The sequence below is a fragment of the Crinia signifera genome, chromosome 1 (assembly GCF_055691185.1).
Source record: "Crinia signifera chromosome 1, ASM5569118v1, whole genome shotgun sequence".
Lineage (NCBI taxonomy): Eukaryota > Metazoa > Chordata > Amphibia > Anura > Myobatrachidae > Crinia > Crinia signifera.
The window spans coordinates 430,191,340-430,207,865 of record NC_139217.1 but is presented as its reverse complement, the minus strand read 5'-3'; the positions used below and the strand labels follow the sequence as shown (position 1 = coordinate 430,207,865).

At 44.7% G+C, this 16,526-nt stretch overlaps 1 protein-coding gene across 4 annotated transcripts in view; it reads right to left on the bottom strand.

The window, feature by feature from the left end:
• Positions 1-16,340, bottom strand: part of MAST4 (microtubule associated serine/threonine kinase family member 4) — a 510,888-nt gene extending 494,548 nt beyond the window's left edge. For all 4 annotated transcript variants that reach the window (XM_083152444.1, XM_083152461.1, XM_083152453.1 and 1 more), the window contains exon 1: positions 16,214-16,340. The gene's annotated coding sequence lies outside the window, so the exon portion shown is untranslated. The remainder of the gene's footprint in view (positions 1-16,213) is intronic.
• Positions 16,341-16,526: the final 186 nt, after the last annotated feature.

Below are 16,526 nucleotides of genomic sequence, written 5' to 3'. Positions count from 1 at the left end.
GGTCTCCCATAGCTTCTGGGAGGGTAAATAAATATGTGATAAGGAACACGGAAGCACCGAGAACGAAAATTCATGGCTAAGTGAATATCCCCCTAGAAGTTAAATCTGGGTCACCAGAATGTCTCATTGAATCGGTTTTTATGTAATAAAAGACAAACACAACAGTGTGACATTCTAATGGTCCCTTTTATTTCTCTTTATATGCGAGATTGACATAGTTGAACTAAAAGTTTTCTCCAAGAAGTTGGCTTAACTTATTTTTGTGCAGAGTCTTTCCTTGTCCCCTCTTACTGCACTGTAATAATGAACATTCCCATTAATAATTTTATGTTTAAATCTGTCGGTGAACCAATAAATCAGCAGCCAAGCAGAGACTTGTGTTGAACACACCCAAAGTTGGCACAAGCGTTACAATGAAGACCCTACAGTGGAGACGCTCAGGCGATGTGTCCCGCCCCCTCCTCAGGCTTGACGCAATCTCAGTATGTTCTATGACTCAAAGCTCACGGGTGCTCTCCGTGCCTACCTCAGTGCTGTAAATTTATACAGTGTCAGCACTGCTGCTCAGACTTTATCTGTAATTAAGTTTATAGGTGACATGTTTCCCAAGCACCTTGCTTATTTGAAGTGCTACAGTGAAAGTAATCCTGCAGAGACAGAGAAATTGCAATAAAACAAATAGCAGTACAGCTGGATAACCCATAACTAGAGCAGAGGGCAAAAAGTTATGTTTACGGCAACAATTTAAAAAAAAAAAAACAACGAAAAGATCGCCATCTGTTTAAACAAGCACCAAATCACAAAGGCACTCGAGAATCTAATACACATTGCACAAATGCTTCAGCGGGCTTCTTATCCATGCAGAACTGAAACCATTTGCCTACTATTACATGGTTTACTGAAGGCACGCTTGTTATTAAATAGAGGATACCAAGTCTTAAGGGGCAAACACATGAGGCGATTTCAGCCCCATTTCTGAGTGATCTGACTCGATTGCTTAGAAATGAAGCACAGATCGCTTTGTGTGTATGCCCCCCCAGTGATGCAGTCCCATACTGTCGCCATCACCCAGAGGGAAAGTCAGTGCAGGCACGGTCTTTCCTGCTAAGATCACAGTGTTTTGCAAACACTGCTCAGAACAGGCTTCTTCATCACCCAGTGTGTGTGGGGCTTTACTTTGATCAGTTCATATTAAGTGATCCCTTTGTTTATTCTTTCCCCACCTTTAAATTCAAATAAAAAAATACATTTAAAAAGGTGCCCATACACTGGTCCGATTTTGGCCGATCCAGACGGATCAGGCTGAGAACTCGGCACAAATCGGATGCATTTGACATCCCCTCCTACCTGATGCGCGGTCCTGTGCGCATCGGGTCGGAGTGGAGAGGTCTTTTCAAATTCAGCAGCGCCTCCCAACCCACCACCCGGCAAATACCTTTACAAGCTCCCCGCCGCTGCTGCAGCTCCCCGGGGGATATTACATGCAATAAGTCTCATGCGATTTATTGAATGTAAAAATGACACATCAAGTGCCAAATCGTAAGCGAGCCTCTCGGAGAGCTGCCGGGGGGCCCTCAAGGGCAAACTGGTCCAACTTGTCCTTAGGAGACAATTGAGAGCAAGAAATATACACAGGGATCCCATATCAAGGCATTGGGGAAAACAGAATGATAACTTCTACAAAACTTATTTTATCCGTAAATGCTATTTGTTCGGATATAGTTACTTGAACTTCATAATACCTTCTGAAAATATTACAGCTAAATATACGAGGGGCTACTGAATAGTGGCAGTAGTACCACCAACATTATATCACTTACAGAAAGATGAATGCTACTGAGGAGACTTCCAATGTGACAGTTTCTATTTTGTAGGTAAAGGTGCCCACACATGGTACAATTATTGTATACAATTTGGACTAGATCGCATAGGTTTTGCAATGCAATGAGATGAGATCTAGTACAAAAAGTATGTGTAAATCCCCGTACACACAGGGGAGATATATTGCTCAGCCATATATTGCTAGCAATATATGGCTGAGCAATATATTGCTCAGTTTCTCCTTTTCATCAGCGACCAGAGATGGTCGCTGATGAAAGGGAACCTCTGCTGGGGGAGCCGCAGAGGTAATCAGCTGGTCGCAGGAGCAAGCTCCTGCGACCAGCGATTAGAATGGGGCTGAAGACGGGAGCGCACACCCGGCGAATTATCGCCGGGCCACACTCCAATCACTGGCAGTGTGAGTGTGAGAGTGAGAGATCCATTTCAGCAATTTACTTTTATTAGGGTCATTTACACTACGTGCATTAATGGACTGTCACCACCTTGGTTTTTCAGTCAGTCTGGTGCCTTTCACGTGGATTTAGAACATTATTTATATTTTATCAGTTATTTCTATAGCACACATTACTGACAGAGAGCTTAACATCTATACCCCACAGATCCACTAGGGTTCTTTATTTTGTTTGTTCCCATTTGTGGGAGAAAAACTGGAGCACACTAAGGAAACACCCTGAAAATTTGAAGAGGACATACAAACTCCACACTGCTATTGCCTTTGTGGCAATCAAACCCATATCGTCAGTACTGTGAAGCAGCCCTGTGCATGGGGCAATATTTGACAGAACTGCTGGCTAAACGGTTGCTGAGTGACCATATTGCCCATGTTTTCGAGTGTGTATAAGGCGGTATCGTTAGGACCGAGCTCCCGCGACCAGCCCTGTACTGGTCGCAGATGATTTTGACTTTTCAGTTCTGACTTTTCTTCAGGTGAACTCTCTGGTCGCTGATAAAAATGCTACACTGAGCGATACGTTCGCTGAGCGATAGGAAGCCAAAATCGCTCAGCGACCAAGTCGCACCGTGTGTACACACCTTAATGCTAACTACTATGCCAACTGTGTTATTTGACAGCATCAATGTTCTACTGCTGCCAACTATAAATATTTATTATTTTCCAGTGAGCATCCATTTACTAGAGATGATGTTATTTAATGATCAACTTTGATGTTCCAACAAGCCAATGGGATTAACGTTTGTCAATGGCTGGAAGATAGATGTTAAAATACACAAGAGATTCGGTTGCAGCAATTCTCATTTGACAGAGAAAGGCGTCTGCCTAGGCTTGTAGGCAGCACAAATACTCCTCGCCAGACATCATTTCATCCCACAGTAAAGCTGTAGCAATAGGGGAAGCTCATGCTATACATTTTAACTGATGTTAGATCAAACAGTAACAGGATTTCAAAATGCTAATATAGTGTCAAATCAGCAATCTTACCTAGAAACTCATAACGATCAGCTCTCTGGTTTCCAAAGCAGAAGCCCAAGGGAGGACGCTGTCTGCTTCTAATTACTGGATTTTCCTACAGAAATTCACATTTTTAAATTTAGTGAGATGCAGTCATATAGCTGAGCAATAGGGTTTCCTACTGACAGCTGCAAACAGCACCGGCATGCGTGGATCATTTATAATGAAAGAGAAAAAGTGGTTCCATCTATTGTGTGACACTTCAATATGTATTATCAATAGTCCTCTGTTACTCTATAGGGCCTAGTTATTATTACTATCATCGTTAAGAAACTCCTTCAGACAACTTTAAAATTGTGGCAAATACAATACAAATATAATATCACATAATAGGAGTCATCTGCTCCGGCCATAAACCTATAGATTGGCATATCAATAAAATAGCCCCTGTTGTGACCGGTCATGTGATTTAATTTGTCCAATCGTGATTTATGTGTTCAATAATGTAATGGCCCCAATGGCGTAACTTTGAATTCAGCGCCCCCCCCCACCCCTCTGTCCACTCACCGCTATTCGGCCGCCGCACGGTCCATTCCCATTTACAGCAGACCATTATTTAGGATGCAAGAGGAGGTCACCGCCTCCTCTAGCATCCTTAATAACCGTCTGCTTTGAGGGGGCATTAAACCCCTTGATATCACCTTAAATAGGGTGAGGTATAAAACCCCGACTGTCATTAGCCCGACTTTGGGATCCCGACTGCCAGAACTCAGACAGCGGGGGGAGCGCAACGAAGGCCCTTGCGGGCTCGCTGCACTCACCATGCTGCGGGCACCTATTCTATTCTCCCACTTTAGGGGTCATGGACCCCCACAAGGGAGATTAGCCGGTGTCCGTCGGGATCCCGAGTGTCGGGGGTTTTAACAGTCGAGATTCCGACGTCTGTGTAATGACTGTCGGAATCCCGACTGTCAGTCATCCGGCACCCTATTAAATATATCCCCTTATAAATCACATGTATGTCTAAGTTTCTATACACAGAAGCAGCTTACTCCATTCATGGATTTGTCATTGATCGGATTCTTGGTTCAGTTGTATATAGATTGTTCTCATCAGAAAAGAAAAAGGACTAGCACAATATCATCCTGCCCTACAGCACTGTTATTAGCATATAGAGATTACTATGATAATGGGCCTGTCTCCGTTTATTTATTACAGTATAATGCAATACAAGCTATATACCGCACAGCTTTCTCGCTGCCAGAAACAGATCAGCCAGTCACATAACAGCTAGCTATTTGCAGAAGCTTCATTAGAAACACTTGACATGCAGGTCTTTTTTTAACTACTGGTGCAAAGAATTGGAACAAGCAATGGAAAGAAACTTGTGTACAAAATATAGTTTGCAAGACAAAAGAACTATAGCTGTTCGGGAAACAGAATTAATACAATTGATGACATTTCCATGAAATACTCCAAGGCATCCATCATTTTTGGGCAAACTCCATATTAAGCATTAGTAGAGGCAGTTAAGAGACCCCTTCCCTTCTAGATTCATTTTGGGGTCTTTGTCCCTCCCCTAAAAAAATAACAAAAAAACAATACAGGGCTGCATATATCTGGCTGCCATTGAGCATTTCAAGGACAAACTAACACTCAATAAAAAAATCCCATTTTCTTCTCACCACTATGGCAGTAATAATTCATACCAAACAGTATATAAAAGCAGAAGATGGGTAAAGCACAGTGACTGATTTAGGCCACATGGGGCCATTTGCAAGATACCAATTTGGGGCCCCGGAAGACCCAAACAACTAAACTAACACTAATACCGTAAAACTTAAACTAACTCTGAATAGCCTAACCCCTGTTCCAAACTGCTTTCTAGTGTTCATTCTAGCACCCGCTATCTGTGAAAACCCATGCAGTTCCACTTCCCTACCTGGGGTGTCGCTGTCTGCTGTAGTGCTTCTAGCACAGTGTGGTCTGTATATCAGCACTGATATGCAAACCAGACCTGTGCTAGAAACACCACAGCAGACAGCGACACCCCAGGCAGGGAAGAAGAACTGCATGGGTTGTCAAAAATAGTGGGTGCTAGAACTAGAGTTAACACTACTTTCCCAACCTTAATTTCCTATCTCAAAAACCAAAACCTCTAAACTAACCCGAATACCCTTACCTCTACACCAGGCGTTGCCAACCTGTGTCTCTCCCGCTGTGGTGAAACTACAAGTCCCAGCATGCACTGCAACATTTTTGCTAGTTATATAAAAAAATATAATAATTATATATGTACTCAATGGTGATCGAGATATCAGGCTGTTAACTACTATTGGTTGGTGGAAATATAATTAATTCTGTTTTTCAAATATTCAGTTTGAGGTGGCGAGATGACATCCACGATTGAAAGGCATTCAGTGACCAGGCCCAGAACAAATGGCGACAGATCTGGGATGGAAAGGTAGATTTGAGTATCATCTGCATACAGATGATACTGAAACCCAAAAGAACTAACTAGTTGGCCAAGAGATGTGGTAAAGAGTGAGAAAAGCAGAGTACCTAAGGTCGAGCCTTGCAGTACGCCAACTGATAGAGGTAGAGAAGAGGAAGCGGAATCAGAGAAATAAGCACTGAAATAGCGGTTAGATTGGTACATTGAAAAAAAATAGAAAACAATATGTATACATAGAACAATTTTAAGTAAGTACACCATAGACTCTTTTCCACCTATAGGTTCAAAAGACACTACTAGAAACAGCACCATAGGAGTCAGCCACTTGAAGAAGTTCACTTGCAATTGCTCAAAAACAGAGCTGACTATAGACCATCTACAGTAGAACTAGATTAAAATCCCTACACTCCAAAAATGCTTGGTGTGAGGCCTACCAGACCTTAAAAACCCATTAAGCGACTGCTGTTGGTTTTAATGACCTCTCTTAGACAGGCTGGGTGTTGCATGGCGGGGAATCGGGGGCTTGACGCAAAGCTTTAATGCTGCCAGGCAGTCAGCGACTGTAAGACAGGCAGTCATCCATTGACTGACCTGGCAGCTGCGACAGGCTGGAAGCAAGGCTTCCAGCGGCTCTTTTCCCAGAGAAGCCATGCGGGTGGGTTGACATCATGACAACCGCTGGTTTAAGAAAGAGTAAATTGTGAGTCCTTTAGCCACAGATGTGGCAGCCCTTGACTCTCCTGGTGTCTACTGTTGGAGCCATTGTTTTGTATTTAGAGAAGCTTTGCAAAGATAAATCAATACCTTTGTTTGCATCACTTCACAGTTCAATAGAAAATACGACCTACTTTATCTTGTACATAACGAAAAAAATATCATACAATTACCAGTTCCTAACTGCCATGCTACATACGGTGAAACAAGTTAGGGGCTAGCTGGTTGGTAATTTATCACTTTTCAAGATTAGTATATCTTGTACATAACGGAAAAAATATCATACAATTACCAGTTCCTAACTGCCATGCTACATACGGTGAAACAAGTTAGGGGCTAGCTGGTTGGTAATTTATCACTTTTCAAGATTAGTATCTCACCCTCTATCTGGACTCATGATACTTAAAATAAACAGGTTGAGTAAGCCACGATTTGTAAATAACCAAACAAATTGAAAAATCAATATTTAATAAACTGTCAGACAGTCAAGATATTTGGCAGAAATTGTTTTGACATCCTCCCTGAACTAAAACATTTTCAGAAAAATCTGAGATGGGTGATGGAAATTTCATTTTTGTTTCGGTGATCTAAAGTTGAATGACCCATTAGCTAATTAGGACAAAAAGATCAGCCCCGATACCCACAAAACAACATTATTGCCCAGACCGATACCCAAAAAACATATTTGCCCGGGAAACCACCATTAGCCACTCAATCATGCCCACTTTCGAATAACGCTGTACCCACTATTGAACCAAAAATACTAGCAGCTGTGCTTATTATTACAGACTTGATGGATGAAACAAGTGTAAAGCTGGCCATATACCTGATCAGTCTCAGGCCCGAACGTACAATTCCAACGGGTCATGTGATCGATTGTGTGCACATTGGGGCAGATGTATTAAGCCTTAACAAGAGATAAAATCAAGGGTGATAAAGAGAGATAAATGTCCAGCCAATCACCTGCTAACTGCCACGTCACAGGCTGTGTTTGAAAAAAGTCAGTAAAGAGCTGATTGGCTGGACGTTTATCTCTCTTTATCACCCTTGAATTTTTCTCTTGTTAAGGCTTAATACATCTGCCCCAGTGTGAGGAATGTCAATAAGATGAGCGGTCCCGCGGTTTGAGAGGTCGCTCCACTGATCATATGTGCTGCACATATGATCCCTCGGGTTTGCTTGCAGATCGTATGTGCTTTTAAAGCACATATCATTGCTCGTTCTACTGCTCTTATGACCTGCTTACAATCAGGTCGTATGTAGGACGTTCTGATGTATGACCAGCTTAAATTGATTCAGCCCAGATCGACTACCAGCACAGTCTGCAGACAGGTGCAAAGTGTGTTTCTTGAACGATCACACAGTAGGTAGTCTTCATGTTAACGTATATTGACTACGACACAAATATATGCCGACGTGTACCGCCGGGAAGCCAGTTCATACATGAAAACAATCTACTGAGCTGCTGCTCTATTGTAGCCAGCTGCATTACTGTGTATGAGAACGTCAGCCAAGTAATCTCATCGACAACGGTGTCAAAATAACAGCAAGCATAACAATGCGGGCCAAGCAAATTGCTTTTAATGAGAAACTTTTCTGGAAAGGAGCAGACTAACTAGCTTTTGTTATGGATGAGTTTAACTCTTGTAGACGTAACGGGACATTTTTTGGTCAACACAACAGTCCTGCTGCAAAAAATTAAGCAAGAGTCAAATTGTATGAACAGACAAATAATGAGGAGGACGTATCATTTATGTCTCAGCGATGTATGTGAACCCCATGGTTTATGTTTATCTCTGAGGTTTGTGGGTCAGTGCATGTGTAGAACAAGTGCTGGGGGACTGTTCGCATTCACCTTACCTGCAGCATGACAGAGCATTAAGGGGGATGGAGTGGAAGTGGCAACGAGGCTCTTTCTACAATAAGGGGATGTACCACCTCTGTTTTATAGGTATACTATGCACAGGATCGGAGTTGGAAAAGGAGTTTCGCCAGCCAGTCTGTCAGTTGGCCACTGGCAACGGACATCAAAACATATGGCTGACTGATGCTTATAATGGAGACCTCGGATCTGCGCTGCTGGAGGCATCATTTTTCTACAAGCGCCTCATGGTTCAATAGCATATTAATTGTACAGTATAGTACAGCTGCTTCCCTGATGCTCTGCAATACTGTGCATCCCTACAGGTGTCCATACACTACTGTAATGCATCACAGCAGTGTATGGGCCATCCGCCTCCCTTGACCCTCCCCGCCAGGGGGAGGTGGGCTGAGTCAGAGGTCGAACAGGCAGCTCAGGTCCAATGCACAAGGGACCGCGCATCGGGATCGGGTTAAAGTGGCCAAAATTGGATAAGTGTATGGGCACCTTAAATCAGGCCATATGAAAAGAACAGGGCCAGTAAAAGAAAAATAATGCCAACATGAAATGGCTATCAAAAAACCATCAGGTATAAAGAATATCCAAGCAGTACGTTTAGTAGTGTGAGAACTGGATAAAGTGGTCCTAGAGGTGGTTGAACTCCGTTCCTTCTGCCACCTTATTCCTCCCCCTAGGATAATTTGTGCCCCCAATCTTCTGGACTGTAATGCTTTTCTGTTAGAATTACTGTACAGGGCTAAGGTGGAGGTGGAACGGTTAGAGATGGTGGAACTCCGTTCAACCTCGTTCCACCCTAACACGCACAATTGTGCGGGTGGGTGGACTACTGGCATTAGCAACTTCATTCTGCCAGGGAAGCAAAAACAGCCAATATGGAGTGGAGGAATTGAACTGCTTGCAGAACATTATTATAGAGAAGCAGAATTTAATGTAGATGTTCACACAAATTAGGGATTTCATTTAAAGTGCATGGGATGAGCAGATTGCTGAGGTGAGGCAATCACAAAGCGTGAAATGATCATTTGCTGTAGGACTAGAATTCACTTTACAGAAACGAAGAAAGTCATGAGAAGATTAAAATACTGTATAAAACAAAGTGTAAAAAGGAAATTCGTGAGATCTAGTTACGGGATTGGGTAAAATTAAAGATGTCTCACAATTAAGTTATGAAATACAATTTTATAGAACATAAACCCTACAATAAAATCCACAAGCTGAAATCATTGGTTGTCTTGACTATCCAATGCTAAGTGAACCAAATCACTGAGTATTTCGCTGTGGTCATCTTTAAAATGGATTTTCTACTTTAAACAACTGAAGTGGCTAATATTGTTTTTAAAAAAACACTCAGAAATAGTTTTTTTTATAAAAAAAAAAAAAGTTCAGAACAATATTTAGAAGTGCAATTAGATATTTTAATGAAAAATATGCCTAAGGCATCTCTCACACCCCCCATAGGCTCCTCCCACATGTCAATAGATTTCCCAGCAGCAGTAGATCACCAGAGGCATTCCCTCCGCTAGTGGTGATAGATTCCCAGAGTGCTATCTGCTAACAGAGACTGGTGCATCACTGCTGGGTGGTTGAAACAGTCGGGGATATACAGCTGCATGGGATGTGACTATTCATTAAAGTCCAGCTATCTGCAGTTGTACCCCATTCAGTGTTCTCCGCACACTATGTGGTAAATTTACTAAGATAGGAGTTCTATTGAAGAGGTTGCCCATAGCAACCAATCAGATTCTACTTATTTATTTAGCACCTTATAAAAGATAACAGATAGAATGTGATTGGTTGCTATGGGCAACATCTCATCTTCAATAGAACTCTCATCTTAGTAAATGTACCCCTATGTTTCTCAGGCAAAATGTAACTGCCACTTGGCCCAAATTTGTGCAGCACGGAATAAAATGTCAGCAGTGTGGGGCAGATTTATTAAGCTCGGTGAAGTGACAAAGTGTCTGCTTTTTATCACCAGCCAATCAGCTCCTAACTGTGAAGCTGATTGGCCGGTGATAAAACACTAAGGGCGAGATGTATCAAATGGAAAATGCGGTAAAACCCCAGTTTCCAATGTATCAAAAATGATACCGCAGTGTAGGGTATCGCCACCTTTTGGTGGCGATACCCTATAGAAGCCTATGGGCTTCTTTTCGCCGCCCGCCGACACAAACACGCCGCCTCGCCGACCCCCCTTCTCGCTTACCTTCCTGGAAGGTAAACCCCTCCTCCCTCTAGTGACGTCCTTCCGGCTGCAGGGGGGGAGGAGGCGCCGGGGACTGCATGCTTAGCGGTCCCCGGCGTGAGGGATGCAGGAGCCGGCTGGGAGGTGACGGAGACCCCCCAAACACCACATTCCAGGTATCGCGGGGGGCCTCAGTCACCGCATCGCGATGCCAGCCGCATATGTTAGTACATATGCGGCGGCATCGCGGCGGGGGGGCCGCGAAGGGCGGCGATGTATTTTAATACATCCCGCCCTTAATCACTTCACCGAGCTTAATAAATCTACTCCACTGTGTTTTACTGGCTGTGCCACAATGCAGCTCACTGTCTGGAGCTACCACTGCCAGAAGGTGGATTCTGGCCACACCAACCCCTCACCTGACCACCCTGGAAGGAGGATACTGGGCACACACACCCTCACCTGACCACTCTGGAAGGAGGATACTGGGCACACACAGCCTTACCTGACCACACTGGAAGGAGGGCACTGGCCACAACCCCCCTCACCTGACCACCCTGGAAGGAGAATACTGGGCACACACACCCTCACCTGACCACCCTGGAAGAAGGATACTGGCCACACACACCCTCACCTGACCACCCTGGAAGAAGGATACTGGCCACACACACCCTCACCTGACCACCCTGGAAGAAGGATACTGGCCACACACACCCTCACCTGACCACCCTGGAAGGAGAATACTGGGCACACACCCTCACCTGACCACCCTGGAAGGAGAATACTGGGCACACACAGCCTCACCTGACCACCCTGGAAGGAGGATACTGGCCACACACCCCGTTACATGACCACCCTGGAAGGAGGATACTGGGCACACACAGCCTTACCTGACCACTCTGGAAGGAGGGCACTGGCCACAACCCCCCTCACCTGACCACCCTGGAAGGAGAATACTGGGCACACACACCCTCACCTGACCACCCTGGAAGAAGGATACTGGCCACACACACCCTCACCTGACCACCCTGGAAGAAGGATACTGGCCACACACACCCTCACCTGACCACCCTGGAAGAAGGATACTGGCCACACACACCCTCACCTGACCACCCTGGAAGGAGAATACTGGGCACACACCCTCACCTGACCACCCTGGAAGGAGAATACTGGGCACACACACCCTCACCTGACCACCCTGGAAGGAGGATACTGGCCACCCACCCCCTTACCTGACCACCCTGGAAGGAGGGTACTGGCCACCTCCTCTACTTAAACCCCAGCTCACTCTACCACTATAGGCAAGCACATCAGCCTCTCCCTGTACTGTGCCTGCCAAGTGAGATGCCAGATAGGAGTATAGATGGTGGACTGTTGTTACCCTGCAGTGGTATGGGTAGAGTTTGGTTAGCAAGCAGCAACACACCTAACCAACCCTATGGGGCATAATGCTCCCTGGCAAGCACAATATTTCTGGGTAAACACTGCCTTGTGGCCATGCCAGTTAATTAGTACAGTATTTGTTTGGGTATGATTATAGCATACTTCAAAGCATTAAAGCTTCAGAGCCAGTCCTCTCTTGCCCCGTAGAGACATCGTAGTGCCAAGTGGTGAATGATAGAGGTCCTGGCTATGTGATAATCCTGGAAACCCAGTAATATCATAGCAAAGGGAGGAGAATCAGTTACAGAAATAATACAAGTGGAACACCCCTTTGAAAAATGCTACTGATCAATGTTTATATACAATGATGGCAAAAATGTATACAAAATTAATGTAAAAACACCACCATACACATCTGCTGAAGACTGACAGTAAAAAGTAATCCTATACACCTTTTCCATTGTTGAAAAAAACAGGGGGTTTTGGAGTATGCCCAGGTATATGGGAAACAGCTACAAGGTATCAAGTGGGGTCTTCAGTGTGAAACCCTGATAACACAGGTGAAGCTGCTGATTGGTCATTTCTAGGTACTGGCTGCTGATGTAATCAACCAAAGGACAGTTTTGCTGGGCTATTCAGGGTTCAGTGGAAACGACGGCAACCTGGGAAAAACCTGGGACTACGGTGCAGCGGAAATGGGTTCTAAGCTAGGTAAAACCCAGCAAATTCCAAGTAAAAAAAATCCCGGGACAGACTGGGAATTTTGGTGGAAAAGGAGTAATACAATCAGCAATAGTACAGGTGCTGCATGATTCCGCGCAGTGCATATCTGCAACATAAGTCTTCTAAATCAGTAATTCTTAACCTCGGTCCTCAAGTACCCCAACACAGTTCACGTTTTCAGGTCTCCTTACAGAATCACAGGTGAAATAATTAGCTCTACCTGAAATCTTTTAAAATGTGTCCGTGAGTAATGAGTGCACCTGGTAAACGTGCGCTGTTCGGGGTATTTGAGGACCAAGGTTGAGAACCACTGTACTAAATGACGTGTCACCCCGTGGGAGCAATTCAATCATTATTTACATGCAGCTTCCTGAGGTAAAATGTAGAAATGTGAGAGAATTGGATTGGAAAGGCAAGAGAACACCAACCACTGGTGGCGTGTGCAGGCTAGATACAAAAGTAATTCACACGACATAGAATTCCATTAACAACACAATATCCAGACACTGAACTTGTGTGTGGGAGACAACAGGTGTGCCTTACATACACACACACACACACACACACACACACACACACACACACACACACATCTGACCACAAACTACGGAAATTAGAGGAAAGTCATACCAGTGAGTAAGAGAGTTTAAATTTAAACAAATGTGCATTAAAATATTTACATAAAACAAGCAAAGTGTTTACAAATTAGTTTGACATTCGCATCTAAATATCTGCACATGGGTTCCAAGTATAAGCACGCTAGTTCAATAGCACAACTAGCTGCTCCTCCGGTAAAACACTCCTGTTAGTGAGAGACGTAAAGCAAATGTGAAAAAAAAGGGAGGATTTTCGGAGTGCGCTCAAATGGTACCACTTAATAGATTAACCCAACAATATATGCCGCATAAACATGATAAAACAGTCACACCTCATCTGTCAAATCAATTGTTTTCGGAACCGGGTGTATTCAGAATGAAACGTAGACTTTGCTCAGAACAGGTAATCCTTTATAAAAGAATTACCAACGCGTTTCGTCAGAACGACTTCATCAGGGGTGTGACTGATAAAAGAGAACCTTATCTCAAAGGAAGAATTTTCCAGAAACTGTAAAACATTTCAAATCAATCACTGTAAAAGGTGGACATCAGACCTAAAAAGGTCTTGAGGAAGGCGAGTTCTTTACTGAGCGATAAGATTAAAGCCGTATAGTTGTAACAAAGTCAGAAATAGCTGAGCCCAGATTGGGTATCTTTAATAAAAAAAAAAAAAAAAAACCTCCTCCTTAGGCAATGTACACCCAAGCGGATAACACACCACAAAATAGTAGTGAACCTCTTACTCCTCCACTGGTACAAAGCGCTTTCTACCAGTGGAGGAGTAGGAGGTTCACTACTCTTTTGTGGTGTGTTATCCGCTTGGGTGTACATTGTATACACACATACACACTTGTCAAAATATTAATGTCAGTATTTTAAGTAGGAGTTTATATTCGCAGTAGCGCCTGCTCTGAAAGGTCACGGATTGTATATATGAGTGGAAGGATGCTTAGCCTCTACAACATCACCAAGTACAGTCACACACTCTGACACAGGCATTTATCAAAGTCATAGAATACATCAGTTTCTCACCTGGGGTCAGAGAAGCTGAGATTCTATTTCAGGTTTACAACAGATTGAAACACCGACAGAATAACTTACTCACAGAACCACAATGACGAAGCCAAAAAAAGGATCAAACCTTGAAACAAAAAGTTTAATCTTGTCAGTACCAACTTAACCATTTCTGTGCTGTGGTACGCTGCCTGGTAAATAAATAATACTGCAGCTGTGTGATGTAGGATTATGTTAGTGTATTACCATATACACAGCATAACATGTCCATGCATTCTGCAAGTCTCAGCATTGTACAAGACATGGGGTAGATTTATCCTGAGATACAACCTGACACTGTAAAATCAATATTGACTTTAAAATTACTTATTGTCACACTTTAAAAAGTACCACCTGTCCCCAGATCGCAACTTCCGAAAGAGCTCTCTTACAATGTAACCATTGACAAAGTAAAATATGTAACCGTGCCACAGTAACCACTGATAAAAGTACAGGATATTGCAATGCCGCAGTAACCACAGATGGACACAGTATAGTGCCACACAATGTATATAGTGTCACAGTGTAACATTGACCGGGGTGCAGTATATTGCAATGCCCCAGTGTAACCACTGACCTGGGTGCAGTATATTGCAATGCCCCAGTGTAACCACTGACCTGGGTGCAGTATACAGCAATGCCCCAGTGTAACCACTGACCGGGGTGCAGTATATAGCAATGCCCCAGTGTAACCACTGACCGGGGTGCAGTATATAGCAATGCCCCAGTGTAACCACTGACCGGGGCGCAGTACATATAGCAATGCCCCAGTGTAACCACTGACCGGGGCGCAGTATATAGCAATGCCCCAGTGTAACCACTGACCGAGGTGCAGTATATATAGCAATGCCCCAGTGTAAACCACTGACCGGGGCGCAGTATATAGCAATGCCCCAGTGTAACCACTGACCGAGGTGCAGTATATATAGCAATGCCCCAGTGTAACCACTGACAGGGGTGCAGTATATAGCAATGCCCCAGTGTAACCACTGACAGGGGTGCAGTATATAGCAATGCCCCAGTGTAACCAATGACAGGGGTGCAGTATATAGCAATGCCCCAGTGTAACATTGACCAGGGTGCAGTATATAGCAATGCCCCAGTGTAACCACTGACCGGGGCGCAGTATATATAGCAATGCCCCAGTGTAACCACTGACCGGGGCGCAGTATATATAGCAATGCCCCAGTGTAACCACTGACCGGGGCGCAGTATATTGCAATGCCCCAGTGTAACCACTGACAGGGGTGCAGTATATAGCAATGCCCCAGTGTAACCAATGACAGGGGTGCAGTATATAGCAATGCCCCAGTGTAACCAATGACAGGGGTGCAGTATATAGCAATGCCCCAGTGTAACCACTGACCGGGGTGCAGTATATAGCAATGCCCCAGTGTAACCAATGACAGGGGTGCAGTATATAGCAATGCCCCAGTGTAACCAATGACAGGGGTGCAGTATATAGCAATGCCCCAGTGTAACCACTGACCTGGGCGCAGTATACAGCAATGCCCCAGTGCAACCACTGACCGGGGCGCAGTATATATAGCAATGCCCCAGTGTAACCACTGACCTGGGCGCAGTATATATAGCAATGCCCCAGTGTAACCACTGACCGGGGCGCAGTATATATAGCAATGCCCCAGTGTAACCACTGACTTGGTCCCAATATATTGTAATGCCTGACCTGGGCGCAGTCCAGGTCAGTGATTACACTGGGGCATTGCAATATACTGTGCCTGCGTCCAATATATTGCAATGCTGGTGTGACATGCCACAGTGTAACCAATACAAACATACACACGTGTCCAGCTTGTACACAACCAATGCAAAAAAAAAAAAAGCAAACAGAATCCACTAGTGTCTGGTAATCACAGCTGTCATCGTGGTATTTGCACGTGTGTCTGTGTTTCTAATAACACCCACACAGACTGCATGACTGAGGACACAGGTATGAAAGTACATCTCTCACCTCCTCGTCTTCTTCTTCCTCGTCCTGCTCCCCCCTGCACCGCTGTCCTCTCTCCGGTTCCCCCCTGCACCGCTGTCCTCTCTCCGGTTCCCCCCTGCACCGCTGTCCTCTCTCCGGTTCCCCCCTGCACCGCTGTCCTCTCTCCGGTTCACCCCTGCACCGCTGTCCTCTCCCCCGCTCCCCCCCTTGGCGCATCCCTCCGGCCCCCTCCGAGTCACAGTCGGTGCTGCTCCCCCCAGAATTCGCCTTCATGCCCCCCTCCGACAGAGTCTGTGAGCCCGAGGAGGAGAGTGATGAGGAGGAGGAGGTGTCG